This window comes from Lynx rufus, unplaced genomic scaffold (genome assembly GCF_022079265.1).
Source record: "Lynx rufus isolate CCGP_SWC_20201006 ecotype Redwood Valley unplaced genomic scaffold, mLynRuf1.p SCAF_6, whole genome shotgun sequence".
NCBI lineage: Eukaryota > Metazoa > Chordata > Mammalia > Carnivora > Felidae > Lynx > Lynx rufus.
This window is the reverse complement of record NW_025814878.1, coordinates 7094574-7110294: the sequence shown is the minus strand read 5'-3', so window position 1 is coordinate 7110294 and position 15721 is coordinate 7094574. Positions and strand designations below refer to the sequence as shown.

Below are 15721 nucleotides of genomic sequence, written 5' to 3'. Positions count from 1 at the left end.
GATAAAGAAATTGTGGTTTATATACACAATGGAATACTACGTGGCAATGAGAAAAAATGAAATATGGCCTTTTGTAGCAACGTGGATGGAACTGGAGAGTGTGATGCTAAGTGAAATAAGCCATACAGAGAAAGACAGATACCATATGGTTTCACTCTTATGTGGATCCTGAGAAACTTAACAGGAACCCATGGGGGAGGGGAAGGAGAAAAAAAAAAAAGAGGTTAGAGTGGGAGAGAGCCAAAGCATAAGAGACTGTTAAAAACTGAGAACAAACTGAGGGTTGATGGGGGGTGGGAGGGAGGGGCGGGTGGATGATGGGTATTGAGGAGGGCACCTTTTGGGATGAGCACTGGGTGTTGTATGGAAACCAATTTGTCAATAAACTTCATATAAAAAAAAAAAAAAGAAAGAAATAGCGTACTGAGAAAAATAAAGAAGAGGCTGCAGAATATGCTAAATTTTTGGCCAAGAGAATGAAGGAGGCCAAACAAAAATGCCAGGAACAGATTGCCAGGGAACAGACTGCTGTCCTCTCTGACAGCTTCTACATAAGTCTGACTCTAGTCAAAAATGGATTTTCTAAGAGCAACAAATAAATAAGATGAGACATCAAATCTCTAAATAGATAGATAGATAGATAGATAGATAGATAAATAAATAAATAAAATGTCTATGTGTCTGAAAACAAAATCTCACACTACTTCTAAAAACAATTTGAATCAAGAAGGAAATCAAATGGGAAATACTTAGAATTTATCACCACTGAAAACACTACACATCAAAATCTTTAGGAGACACAACTGAAGCCTTTTTAGAGGAAAACTGACACCTTAAATGCATTTATCAGAACACAAGAAGGAATGAAAACAAATGAGCCAAGGGCTCAACACATGAAACTAGAAAAATAGCAAAATAGCAAACCAAGGAAGAAATAGCAAAAATAAAGGCAGAACTCAATGAAATAGAAAAACATGGGGAAGATCAGTAAAACACAAAGCTAGTTCTTTGGACAAAAAGTAACAGAACTCCAGTGAGACGGATTAAAGGGGTAGAGGGTATTAGATACAAATAAAAACTTTTGAGTGATAGCTATCAACCTGTTAATTATTCAGCCTGAAATTAACTTCAAAAATTTCATTTGGATACAGGCAAACAGTTAAGAAGAAATCTAATATAGAGAGATTGCCTGACAACCCGTCTTGCAACCTGCTCTCTTGAAAACAATAAAATATTTCTTTGCCCAAACCTAGCTTATTCGTTCATTCATTGGTCAGAAGCAGTAAAAATCTAATTAAAATTGGAAACAAATTATACAGAAAATCAGAAAAAAATTATTTTCCCCATACTTTTTTTCCGGGCAAAATTACCTAACATTTAAAACTTATTATAACATATAAGGACGATTATATACACTCAAAATTCAAAATCAAACAAATTAGAAAACCACTGTAGTGTTTCATAGTCTGTGGCTTTCTTTCACCTACTCATCTTATCCCCTTTCAACACAGACCCCATTTCTCAAAGTTCACCAGACGGATCTTTTGTTTGTTTGTTTTTGACATTTATTAACGCTTGCCTGACCAGCTGGAACCGCCTCTTCCCCTCCATATGGCCCCACATCCCCCAAACAGGAGCAAGCATATGGCTTAGGTTTGCCACTCGTTCACTCCTTTATCGAATACTTCGTGGCTAACTATGTAGCACACGCAGTTTTAGAGCCCAAAGATACAGCACAGAGTAGATAAAAGCCCCTTGCCTTCACGGGGTTTACATTTCATGGGGTTAGACAATTAACAGGATAAATAAGTAAAATAAATAGTATAATAGATGGAAATAAATGAAGAAAAATAAAATAGACACGAGTATTATAGAGGGATGTAATTTTAAATGCATGGATGGGAACAGTCTCCCTAAATAGGTGACACTTGAGTGAAGACCAGAATGAGATAAGGAAACAACCTGTGGGAATCCAAGAGCGGAGCAACCAGAGCACTGAATTGGGATTGAAAGGGCGTCTGGCATGTGTAAGGCCAGACACAAGGAGGCCAGCGTGGCAGAGGCATAGCGTAAGATGGGGGGAGGGTGGTAGGAGATAGGGGTGTAGGGATTATGGGAGGCCAGTTCCTGTGGATCGTGGGTGGTATTTCAAGCTACCGTTGAAGACTCTGGCTTCTCTTGAAGTGAAACAGGCAAGCTTTACAAAGTTTGATCCGACACACATATGAACAGCTCTGACTCCAGCACTGAGAAGAGACTGAAAGAAGCAAAGACATAAACCAAGAGGTCAATTAAGAGGCTACTGCGGTAATCCAGGGAAGATAGGAGAATGCCTTGGACCTCAGTGAAGGGAGTAGAGGTGGTAAGAAATAAACGGGCCAAAGTATTTAACACCTTTGCCGCAAAGGGCCAATTCAGAAAAGAGTAAATGAACTAAGGCTAGCCAGGAAATCCTGCCTGCAGCGTTGGGAAAGTCGCTTGTCATTTTTTCTGGGGTTTGAGCCATGAGGACCGTGCAAGCCTGGAGTTAGCAGTGGCCATCTTGGTGACCTGGTGGGAAGAATAAATGGGAAGAGAGCTTCCAGAGATGGGGAAAAAAGAAATCTTCCTGCGCCACAAAATGCTGAGCCAGACATTTTTAAGAAGATGTACAGCTGAACATGATGAATATGACTTGTGGAATTTCAGAATTGCAAAGGCATACGAAGAATTCTAAAAGTTTACAGACAGGATAAAATGGTATTATCTACAAAGAAGCAAGAATAAGAATAACATCAGATTTCCAACAGGCAGCATGGAATGTTAAAGGGTATTGGAGCAATGCCTTCTAAGTTCTCAATCAAAATAAATGTGTACATAAAATTCTATAATTCAGACACACAATCAGTCATGAGGGTAAAATAAAGACATTTGCAGACATGTTTATTCCCCGTGTACCCAATATGAAAATATTGCTTGATACAATACTTTGATAAATGGAAAAAGAAACTTAAGGAGAAAAATGAGATATAAGAAAGGAAAAAAAACATGAGATTAAGATTCAGGAAAAGATAAGCATATAATGGAGGGAAAAAGTATAAAATAAATTAAGGACAATCTATTAAAACTGATCTAAAGTATAGTTCCTTATTTCCATATAATATCCCTTGCGCTGATTTTGCAATCAATCCTTACTGCATTTGGAGTCTCATTTAAGTTCTAGTTATGGTTTTAGAGAAAAGAAAAAGAAATAACGAAGTATGATTGATAATACAAATGAAGCCTATAGATACATTGACATATGATGGCCATTTTTTCCATAGACATTTTTTTCATGGTTGATTACATCTATACCTTTACTAATTCCTTCTCAATAATCCTTATTTTATTTATTCCTGCCTAGAATTACCACATTAAAAATGTGAAATTAATTACTAAATTAATAAAAAGATGAAAATTACTTACCTACATAGAAAAACATAAAGAATTATGAATGTGACTGATTTCAAAAGGAAAATTGTTTTATAGAGATGCCTAATCCAAAACTCCAGCAGAATTCATCAAAGAGAAAGTTATTGGTGCTTATTAAATCTAGGTTCTCTCTCCTCCCTCAGACCCCAGGAAGACCACCAGCCCCAGGTTGTTGGGAAAGGTGGTGCGACTACCTCTGGCCCATGGGCTCTGAGTGGAGGTGATGGGCATCACTTCCAGTTTGGAGAAGAGTATGAGTGCTCCACATTCCTTTTCCCTGTCGTGGCAAACCCTGAAGCCATCTGCTGCCATGGTGGTGCCACAAGGAGATGGGACTTCCATCAGCTCGCCCCTCTAAGAGACCATGTGGAGAAGAAGGGCCTTCCCCTTCTCATGGGACTGGCATTGAACATATAGCGTGAATAAGAAATAAAAATTCCTTGTGGTAAGCCACTGAGGCTTCAAGGTTAATTTGCTACCACAGCATAGCCTAGGCACCCCTGACAAGCGCTCCTTGTGCCTTACTAATCATTTACAAAAGTCTTTGCTACATTTTTTAAGTTCTATTTAAATTCCTGTGTAAAGTAAACTGACATATACCCAAGGTTGTCAGTCCCTTTTATGAACACTTTAGTTGGAAAGTGGTTTTCTTAGGGAAGACATTGATATTTCAACGGAGCATAGTAAACAAATGAACTAATAAACAAATGAAAACTCTGGCAACCAGAATACTTTTGTTCCGTAAGTAAGCTTATTCCTCCTCCTTTCTACGCTCACTGTCCATAAACAATAAATGCAGAAGATTTTCTGAGAAAGTGACCCACTAATTTGTGGAAATAACCCCAAAAGACTGTGAGATTTTCAGCTAATAACTTCTCAGTTTGGGAATTGGGTTCTGTCCCTTAGAAAGCTGTATCTGTATTTTTGAACCAAAATATTAAAAAGCACAAATATTATTTAACCAGAAAAAATAATACCACAAATGTTAACCTGTTCTCTTGATAATTTGAAAAGCTTGTAGATTCTGTTTCAACTATATAAGTATTTTTTCAGCTAGCCAATTCTTTCTTTGTAATCCAGTGTCCCCATTCCTGGTCACATTGGTGTATTTTGTGCAAAAAAAAATTACAAGCCTTCAGAAGAAAACATATGTGGTCATCTATTCCTTAACTGCCAGCGCATAGGAATTTAATATAGAGTTTATTTTAAACTAAGCCAATAAATCCTTGGAGTCCAAGCTGTTTTTCCATTAGAGGTATGAAACTTGGCCCCACATGTTTCTGTTCTGGAAAAAGTCCACTGACGCTCTGAATCACCTGGTAACATAAATTAACATTAAGTAGGTCTTAGAACATAGCCTTCATAGGCACAGCAGGAAAAAAATGAATTGGAAAAATATAACCTTACATTCAAAATGTATTCACTTCAAACTTCACAATATTCGCTGCCCAGTAGGAATATGTCAAAATAATTAGACAAGCATTCTGTACTTAACAATTCCATGAAAAGTGTTGGTTGGAATGTAAAATGGTACGGCTGTTGTGAAAAACAATTTAAAATTTAAAGTAGAATTAACATATGATCCACCAATTCCACTTCTGGGTATTTACCCATAAGTATTAAAAGCAGGGTTGCAATGAGATATTTATACATCTATGCTCACAGCAACATTATTCACAATAGCTAAAATGTGAAAGCAACCCAAGTGTCTATCAATAGATAAATGGATAAGCAAAATGTGGTATATACACACAATGGAATATTATTTAGCCTTTTAAAGGAAGGAAATGTTGACATGTGCCAAAGCATGGATGAGCCCTGAGGGCATCAGGCTAAGTGAAATGAGCCAAACACAAAAAGAAAAATACTGTACAATTCCACTTACAGGAAGGACTTCCTAGCACGTCAAAATCTAAAGACAAAAAATATAATGATGGTTGCCAGGGGCTGAGGGGAAGGGAAAAGAGGGGAAGAGAGTTATTGTTTAACGAGTGTAAAGTTTTAGTTCTACAAGATGAAACGAGTTGCAGGGAGAGATGGTGGTGATGGTTGCATGGTAACGTGAATGTGTTTAATACCACTGAATTTTACTCTTAACAATGTGCCTGGGTGGCTCAGTCAGTTAAGCATCCAACTCTTGGTTTTGGCTCAGGTCATGATCTCCATCCAGCACAGAGGCTACTTGGGATTCTCTCTCCACCCCCCACCTCAGCCCCTCCCCTGCTCTCTCTCTCTCTCTCTCTCTCTCTCTCTCTCTTTCTCTCTCTCTCAAAATAAACAAATAAACTTTAAAAATGGCTCACACAGTAAATTTTATGGTATGGGTATTTTACCACAATTTTAAAAAGTGAAGAAAAATTCTATGAAGAACTAAAAATAATCATGGAACCAGAAATGTAGGCATGTGAAAATGAGAATTAAATGTGAACTGCCTACTCTCATTACACACTTGGACTGAGAATTATGCCTTTAATATATCTGAGTGACTATAAAATCGCTTAATGACAATAGTAAAGATGAAAATTATTACTACGCTTTTGCATCAAGTTGGAAGACATTGTATTACCCTAGTAGCTGTTCAAGACTTTCTCTTAGGTAAACATCTAGCTTTGCTAGAGAAATAATAATTTTTCTATTATTAATAAGCCCCTTTGTTGTAAAATCTTACGTCCAGAAGTGTTTAAATGCATGCAGAAAGGCCTATGTAAGGCAATGAGAGGAAGATGGAAAATTGGGCCCAGAAAATGAGGAAAGATGGTGTGACGGAAGTGACATCCACAATGTTGGGGTAAGTAGAAATTAATCAACAGTCTGAGCTTTGTCTTCACGTTGGCTTCAGGTAGAACCAAGACAGCATCAAGAAACTTGAAGAGGTTGGTTGCTAGAAACTCATAGAAATCATTGTCAGATGTATTGTACTCTTATGCATCATAAATCTGGGGGATTAGTGACAACTGTGTAAGTATCTCCAAGAGGCACAGATGCCCCAGCTGATGACAGTATCATTCATTCATTACTATCAACTAACATTTGTTGAATGTCTATATACTATCTGTTGTTCCAAGAGCTATAGTCACATTAATTCATTAAATCCTTGCATCAGCTTTATGAGGTACTATTACTGTCTCTGTTCAACACGTGAGGAAAGTGAGGCACATAAATGTTAAGTAAAATGACCAAGGTCACATAGGTCGTGTCAGAGACGAGATCAAACCCAGGCCGTCTGAGTTCAGAGACTATCATTTTCACCACTATACTCTGTCTCTGATTTTGTTCGGAGCAAGAATTTCTATAATCCTTAGCAAAACTGAGATTACCTAATGTGGTCATTGGCTAAGTATCATCATCCATAAGAATTATCAAATTTTACATTACGAGAGACCAGAGAGTTCATCCAACCTGGTCTTTCTACCAACACAGGGTTCCCTCATAACATACCTTTTTCTGATAACAAGCTGGGCTCTTTCCGGTTACCTTTCATAATGAGGAGGCCCCTGATCTAAGGATCAGAAATGTTTTGCTAGGAAAAGTACTTGGTAATTGACAACTTATAGAGATGGTAAAATCTACCATTTTTTTCAATACCTTCTGGTAACTAGTTTGTAAATCATCAATGAAAAATGTATGCATAAAAAGTATCCCTTAAAATTCCTCAACAAAATATTGAATGATGGCCAATAAAGCATTCTTTACCATAGAAGGCAACGTGAGAGTTTTCTTGACCTGAATCACATAATGTGTCTCATGAATAAATAGATATCTTAAGTACACACAAGTTGAAACAATAAGACTTTATGTGTTTGAAGACATCTAAACAGTAAACATATGCACCAAAACTAATTTTTTGTCAGTGACTTGGACAACAAGAACAATGGGTTTTAACAATTATAGAAGGAAAAGAGAGGGAGATGGTCACCAAAATGAATGATGGTGACTAATGGGTCATGGGTAGCAATGTCTCAAAGACAGTTGCAATATAATTGGGAGTGGTAGAAAATACGTACCAGGGTCAATAGTGATCATTCTTGTTATGGTTTGGCTAATAGAACAATAATAGTTAAATTCATATATTAATATTTTCTGAAAAATTACCAGACTTTCAGTTATATCCATAGAGTCGCACACCAAAACAATGTGTCCTTGATAGATAGCTCTGAAAAGAATGCTTCCCATGCATTCCCCAGCAAGTTTAGAACTGTATTTCATCTTTAAAAAGGAATTAAACCAAACAAGAGATGGATGTCTTAGGAGCAAAGAAATACAATAATTCTTTTAAAATTATTTTATAAATATAAAATCAAAGGAAAAATGAGAACTACACACATATTCAAATAACTAGATCCATTAGTGCCTCGATCCATTAGTGATGAACTTTAAAGGCAAGGACATCTTAAGATTATCTTACTTTTATAATTATTAAATATAAATATTTTATTTGAATCAGTAGTAAATTTAGATCGGTAAATGCCTCATTTTCTAGATCATTCAACTTGCACTTGAGCATCTAAACACATACTTGCTTATAAAGTAGGTTCTTCACACAATTATACATCTATGGTACTTTGGTAGTTATGGTATGTTCCTGACCACCAAGGAGATCAAAAAAGATGATTCCATATATAAATTGCTTTACTAAAAAATCCTCCCACTGAGGGGCGCCTGGGTGGCTCAGTTGGTTAAGCGTCCAACTTTAGCTCAGGTCATGATCTCACACTCTGTGAGTTCAAGGCCCGTGTCGGGCTCTGTGCTGACCGCTCAGAGCCTGGAGCCTGCTTCAGATTCTGTGTCTCCCTCTCTCTCTTCCCCTCCCCTGCTCATGCTCTGTCTCTCTCTGCCTCAAAAATAAATAAAAACATTAAAAAAAATTTTTTTAAATAAAAAAAAAAAACCCTCCCACCGAAAAGCAATTATCACCATGAATCCACTTTCAAGGGAAATCCAGAGGACCAAAGATGAGTGGTTATTCATTAATACTATTAGCTTCCCTCTGCATTAATATTAGGCAAAGCATAAATATTGGCTGTTACAGGAAAATAAACACAGACTATTACAGTTTGGTTCACAAATTAGAATAACAAAGTAGAGTACAGGCCCTTCAGTTCATAAAAGTCACTAAAAGAAAGAATTCGTTTTGAGGAATTTTCAATTACATACCAAAAAGCTGTGAGTGTCCTCGTTCCAGCTCTCTTGCCTCTGATCTGTACAAGAAAAAGACAAGAAAGGGGTCATAATGTTTCTGCCTGGACCCAACTGCCTAGGAGGAAGTCAGAATCCTATCACATCCAAGAAGAGGTAACAAAATAATAACTCACTCATCAGAATAACTCTCCAAATAAAAAATGAGACAAAAAGTTCCATCTCCCCAAAAAGAACAAGACCTAGGTAGTAAACTAGCAGGAAAATCATTAAACTGAGATCCCCTGGAACTGAATGTTTTCTAAAAGATAAAGTGAAAATAATGTTCAAATCCCTTTGAACACTCCTCAAGATATATTTTTACTTTGCTTTTAAGTATCTTGAAAGATGTGCACATGGATTTAGAACTTCCATCTGTTTTCCTGGAATTCTGTCAGTGGGAAAATGTTTCATATTAGTAATAATCATCCCACTCATTGCCTAAATCATAAGTTTTTAAAAGTACAGGTTTTTGTAAGACTTCATTTTTTAGAGCAGTTTTAGGTTTACAGTAAAACTGAGAGGAGGGCACAGAGATGTCCCCTATGTCCCCTGCCCGCCCATGTGCATAGTCTCCCCCATTATTAACATCATTCACCAGAACAGTATATATATTTTTTTACCAAGGATGAACCTACACTGACACATCATAATTAGCTAAAGTCCATAGTTTACTTTACAGTTCTCTATTTGTGTTGTACACTCTATGTTTATAGAAAAATGTACAATGACCTGTATCTATCATTATATCATATGTTATAATATCATATGATGTAATATTATAGCATTTTCATCACCCTCAAAGTCCTCAGTGCTCTGTGTATTCATTCATTTCTCCCACCCCTACAACCACTGAACTTTTATTGTCTCCATAGTTTTGCCTTTTCCAGAACGTCACATAGCTGTAATCATATAGTATGTAGCCTTCTCATACGGGCTCCTTTCACCTAGTAATACGCATTAAAGTTTCCTCCGCGTCTTTTCATGGCTCAATAACATATTTCTTTTGAGCACTTACTAATATTCCATTTGCCAAATGTATCAGTTTCTTTATCCCTTCACCTACTGAAGGGCATCTTGGTTGCTTCCAAGTTTTAGCAGTTGTGAATAAGCTGCTGTAAACATCCATGTGCAGATTTTAGTGTGGACATAAGTTTTCAATAGGGAAAATCAATGAAACCAAAAGCTGGTTCTCTGAAAAGATCAATAAAATCAATTAACCTCAAGCCAGGCTAACTGAGAAAAAAAAAAAAAACGAGAGAAGACACAAGTTACTAATATCAGAAATGAAAGAGGTGATTTGACTACAGTTTCCATGGAAGCTGATTAATTGCCTGTTTTCCATTTCATTGACTTTTGCTAATATTATTCTTTCTTTTCTTCTTACTTTGGATTTAATTTGTTCTTCTAAGTTCCCAAAATGGAAACGTAGGTTATTGATTTTAGATCTTTCTTCTTTTCTAATATATGCATTCCATTCTATAAATTTCCTTCAAGCACCACTTTTGCTGCAAGATTCTTCTTTTTTAAGCCTCTATATTTATATCTCACAGTACAATGAGATGGTAGAAAAACATGATCTGTGAAGGACAGATATATTTCAGGAAGATCTGTTTTTTAATGACTCAAGTGTTTTGAGGATTTAGGTTTTTTAACTTTATAAATTTTCCTCCAAGTTTTCATTTTGAAAAAAATTTTAAACTACAGAAAAGCTGTGGGAATATTTAACAGTGAACACCTGGAAAGCCTTCACTAGATTCCAGAGTTATTACCATTTTGCCACATTGGCTTTATTTCTCTGTCTATATATGTAAATATTTTACCAAACCATTTGAGAATTACTTACAAAGATGGTTCATCCCTAAGAACTCTAGCATGGCTATCACCCCACACCTGTCAGAATGGCTAAAATCAACAACACAAGAAACAATAGGTGTTGGCAAGGATGTGGAGAAAAGGGAACTCTTTTGCACTGTTGATGGGAATGCAAACTGGTGCAGCCACTCTGGAAAACAGTATGAAAGTTCCTCAAAAAGTTAGAAATATAACTACCCTATGAATCAGCAATTGCACTACTGGGTGTTTATCCAAAGAATACTAAATTACTAACCCAAAGGGATACATATACCCCAACGTTTTATAGCAGCTTTATCTACAATAGCCAAATTATGGAAACAACCCAAGTGGAAGAGGTGATGTGTGTGTGTGTGTGTGTGTGTGTGTGTGTGTGTGATGAAACAACCCAAGCGGAAGAGGTGATGTGTGTGTGTGTGTGTGTGTGTGTGTGTGTGTGAGTGATGGAATGTTACTCAGCCATAAAAAAGAATGAAGTCTTGCCATTTGGAATGACATGGATGGAGCTAGAGAGTATTAACTAAGCGAAGTAAGTCAGTCAGAGAAAAACAAATACCATATGTTTTCACTCATATGTGGAATTTAAGAAACAAAGCAAACAAACAAAGAGGGGGGGAAAAAAGAGAGGGGGGAGGCAAGCCAAGAAACAAATCTTAACTCTAGAGAACAAAATGATAGTTACCAAAGGGAGATGGTTGGGGGGATGGGTTAAGTAAGTGATGGATATTAAGGAGCACACTTGTGATGAGATGAGCACCGGGTGATGTAAAGGAAGTGTTGAATCACTATATTGTATGCCTGAAACTAACATCACAGTGTATGCTAACTAACTGGAATTTAAATAAAAACTAAAAAGCACAACTTTAGTATGTACCTCCTAAGAACAAATATCCTACCATAACTACAAAATAATAAACACACTTAGGAAGTTTGATGTGATATTATTATCTAATATGCAGTTCATATTTTCCCAATTGTCTCAGTCTGGGTATTTATTATATTTTATTTTAAATCCAGGATTCAATCAAGGATCACTATTGTATATATTGTCATATGTATATATTTCCTTTGTCTTTGACAATTGACATTTTTGTAGAGTCCACACCAGTTGTTTTTTGTGTAATGTCCCTCAAATTAAGTTTATCTAATTGTCTCCTCACAATTACACTCAGGTGACAATTTTAGCAGAGGCACACATGTGAAGTTGGAATGCTTTTCTTCTTTATATACATTAGAAAAAGTACAAAATAGGCTGGATTAATATTTTCTTTCAATCACTTAATAACACTTCATGATTGCCTCCTGCAAAGTAAATTAGTGTCACAGTTTGCAATTTACAAAACGCTTTGACATGGATTCATTTACTCAATTTGCACAACTCCACCAGGTAGGTATTTTTAATCACCTTTTCTGTTTGAATGAAAATGTATCCAAGTTTATAGAACTACGAAGACTATATCTGTGGCCAAAATTTAAGCATAGTCATACTGTAAATCTCATCTTGAGTAAGAAGACCTGTGCTTTCATATCAAATAAATCTAGACAATTTTTCTCTTTTACAACCTGCACTCACCATCGTCCTAGCTTTGTATCTTACAGTTCTAGTATGTTAAATTACAAGGCATTGTAATATTATGCCTTATCAAAACATTTTCTAACTATTGTGATTTGAAATTACAATAATCAAGTCAGAAACAATATAAAAGGAGATGAATGTTAGCCGTATTGAATGCCAAGTAATTGGCTTTTGTTCAGTTTTATGTCTTTGCATTTGGTGCAACTGGTAATTCACCAGCTCTTCTTTTCTCCCCAGAGCAAGACTTTATTTATTTATTTATTTATTTATCAATTCCTTCTGCTTCCCAAAGCATGAAAACAGCATTGTCTCATAGCATAGTAATCAGTATTGGGAGAAGAACTTCTAAGCATATGAAATTAATTACTTTTTAATTTTCCTTTTATTTTTGGACCACACAGTCCCAAAATTGTTTAGTTTAGGATAAAATGAAGAAAAGTTTTGGTTATCAGTATATGTAACTTGATTCACAACCAATGCATAGATCCTTAAGTAGACATTCCAGCCAGAAAGAACACAAACAGGTTTTCTTCTCTGTGAGTCACTGGTCGTCATGGGAGTAAAAGCCAGACAACTTTTATAGTAATACCGAAATTTAAAAAGCAGTATCACTCAGGTCCAGGGAAGGTGCCTGGGTGGTATTACACTCAGACCACCAGGCCTATCTGGGTGGTATTTACCCTCAGACATACTATCTAAATCATATGGAGTTTGGAAAGAACTTGAGGAAGCAGGGTGACATTTTCCACTGATGAAAGCCACTCTGTCACCTCCGAGGAGCCTGAAGCTGAGAGGACAGATCAAGGTCCACTTACTCTTTCATCCATGGACAATTTATCAGCACTCAGTGATCTGAATGCCTCATTCCAAAGTAAAAGAGTAATTTCAAATGCCTAAATAGTGGGTGTGATATTATTGTCTTTGTCCAGTGTTCAATTTCATATAGAAGCAGAGACAGAAACCTGAAAATACTTAATGAAGGAATAAATCTCTTTTTTTTCAACTTGCACAGAGTTCTGCAAGCATGTTATTTTCTTGTGAACTGGCATATTATTCATCTCCTTAAAAGAAAAATCTATATGTTAATCCTAGGAAACGCATTATTCTCATTCTTCATTTGGATTAGTGTTCTAGGCCAAATACAGTAAAGGAAGTTGCATCTGATAATAATGGCTTCAGTATATAAATTGTAGCCAGACAGAACGAGTGATGAAAATTTCTTCAGCTATACAGTCTTTAATAGAACATGTATCATTCATTTTTTTCCACCAATCCTCAACAGACTATTATCTTCAAATAACAATGAGAGGCTGCCTGCAGTTAATTTAATCACTGTAATTTCCTCCCAAATAAAGACTGATGTCTACTGAAAATTATTCCAATTATGTCTTTGAAAATGAGTTCAAAATTGTTAAAATTACTACTTTCAATACTACATTAACCTCCACCAAGTGTTATTAGTTATTCTCATGATCTTCCTGGAGCAAAAAATGACATTGCTGCCAGTTTTTTTATTCGGTAAAAATTCAACTTCGAGATGCCACAAACATTTTTGAAACTTTGCTCAAGTTCAATCAGCCTAAGGTTGAATCTAACCTTTTTCTAATACATCCTGGGAAGCAATTTCTCTGCTTAAAAACAAAAACACAGCCAAAATTCATTACATTGGATCACATAAAATCAAATTACATAACCACTTGAAAATAAGTAGGGAGAAGGGATCTCCCAGAAACAATGATGAAGATAAAAATAGGCAACACTTACTGAACGCTGATTATTACTCAATTTGCACAGGCATGTGCTAAACGCTGTATGATCATTTCGTTTTCACAACAACCCCAATGAAGCTGGTCCTGGTTTTATTCCCATTTTACAGATGAAGACTTCTGCTCTGGCTGGTGTTTCCTGCTCACAGGTGGCTGCTGTGAGCCCCCAACCTCTGCCAGACCACCCCCCCACACACACACACACCTGTTTCTGACCATTACTTTTCAAAAAAAATTTTTTTAAATGTTTATTTTTGAGAGAGAGAGAGACAGAGCGTGAGTCGAGGAGGGCCAGAGAGAGGGGGAGATACAGAATCGAAAGTTGTCAGCACAGAGTCCGACTTGGGCTGACAGACCGGGAGATCATGACCTGAGCCAAAGTGGGACACTTAACTCACTGAGCCACCCAGGTGCCCCTGTTTCTGACCATTACTTTGACGAGGACTCTCCACAGTGATACATGCCTTCCTTTGGCCACAGCTCTCGCCCTTAGGAATCCACAGACACTCTAGAAGAGAGAGGGGGGCTACGGCGGGGCAAGAACGGGGAGGGTCAAGGCCAGAGCAACGCTTCCCGCCACGCGGCCAGACTTCCTCACCCATCTAGGCTTTTACCAGGGTTCCCAAGGCTCTCCCCGTCCAGCTCCTTTTGGGGACCCGGGCTTCAGTCACGTGTGTAATGTCTAAATCTCAACTGCGGAAAAGTTTAGCCCCTCTTCCCCAGGGCTTGGGACCCCGTGCGGTGCACCTGATTCAGCCCGAGTCCTTTCTGAAGCGGTCCAGCTGCTCACCCAGCGCTCTCTGCCTGCGGGAGGCCACCTGCTTTGACGCGCGTGCGCATTAGCAGTGGGCTGGCTGCAGCCTAACCTCGCAGATCTTGCTGGCCGACTCTCACCCGGACACGGTTCAAGATAGCGTTACTTTCAATAATTTGCAATAATTATAAACTATAACAAACAAATACGAATTATTCCAAATTATTAGCTACGCGTAGGAGGCAAAATGCATGACTCTCAAACTTATCCATGTTTGACCCTTGATGTACTGTGAGCTCTGTGATACATTTGATGACGATGAAGTCAAAGCACTGGGAACAAGAAAAGGACGAAGAGGAAGTTGAAGGAAAGGAGGCCGCGGGGGTGAGGAATTTCAAGGGTGTATTATTGGAGGGACTTTGACCGCCAGAAAGCGGCATGAGGCCGGGAAGGGAGCTGCCCCAGAAGGGGGACATAAAGAAGGCAGGAGAATTCTAAGAACAAAATTCACTTCAGAGTTTTGCCACTCCCTACTCTGCTTCTCCCAGAGGCCAAAATCACATCTTTTAACCTTAGTCCACCCCCAAAGTTCTGCCACCTTCCCTAGGCACTCCCCTGAGTAGAGACTCATTGGTGTCAACTTCCTCCAGGGAGGAAAATTCTTCTGTACCTCTCTCTGACCAAACTGTGTGTGTATTCCACATAAAATGCTGTTTGCCTGGATATCAGTGTCCCGGGTTTTGGGTAAAGGCAATGAACCCACTAAAGAGAAAGAGACTGACAGGAGCCGCCCACGCCCAACTTCCTGCGGTGGGAGGGAGGAGTAGCTGCAGGAGTAGCCTGCAGATGCTAAATGTTTATTACACAGTACATCTTTCCCCTTCTCTTCTCTTCCCTATTGGTCTCAAGTCACTACATTTCTAGCTGTTTGGTTCTTGCCTAGAGCTGCCTCTTGATCATCACCATGGCTTGATTAAACCCATAGTTGATATGCACGTCTGACAATGGTGCCTTCTATTGAGTGTTGTTGGAAGGCACATTCTCAGGACCCGTGTTCAGCATGTCCTTACCACAAGGTTGGCTCTGCCAGTAATTACAGCATCTATTCCACTTCTTAGAAATAAAACTTTTGATACCAGAAAAAAA

General features: G+C 37.8%; 1 protein-coding gene across 10 annotated transcripts in view; it reads right to left on the bottom strand.

Moving 5' to 3' along the window:
• The window catches only part of IPCEF1 (interaction protein for cytohesin exchange factors 1), a 180835-nt gene that overhangs the window by 115491 nt on the left and 49623 nt on the right, over window positions 1-15721 (bottom strand). For 8 of the 10 annotated variants that reach the window (XM_047101507.1, XM_047101505.1, XM_047101504.1 and 5 more), the window contains one exon: window positions 8605-8648. The exons of the other annotated variants lie outside the window; for them this stretch is intronic. The gene's annotated coding sequence lies outside the window, so the exon portion shown is untranslated. The remainder of the gene's footprint in view (window positions 1-8604; window positions 8649-15721) is intronic. 10 annotated transcript variants of the gene reach the window in all.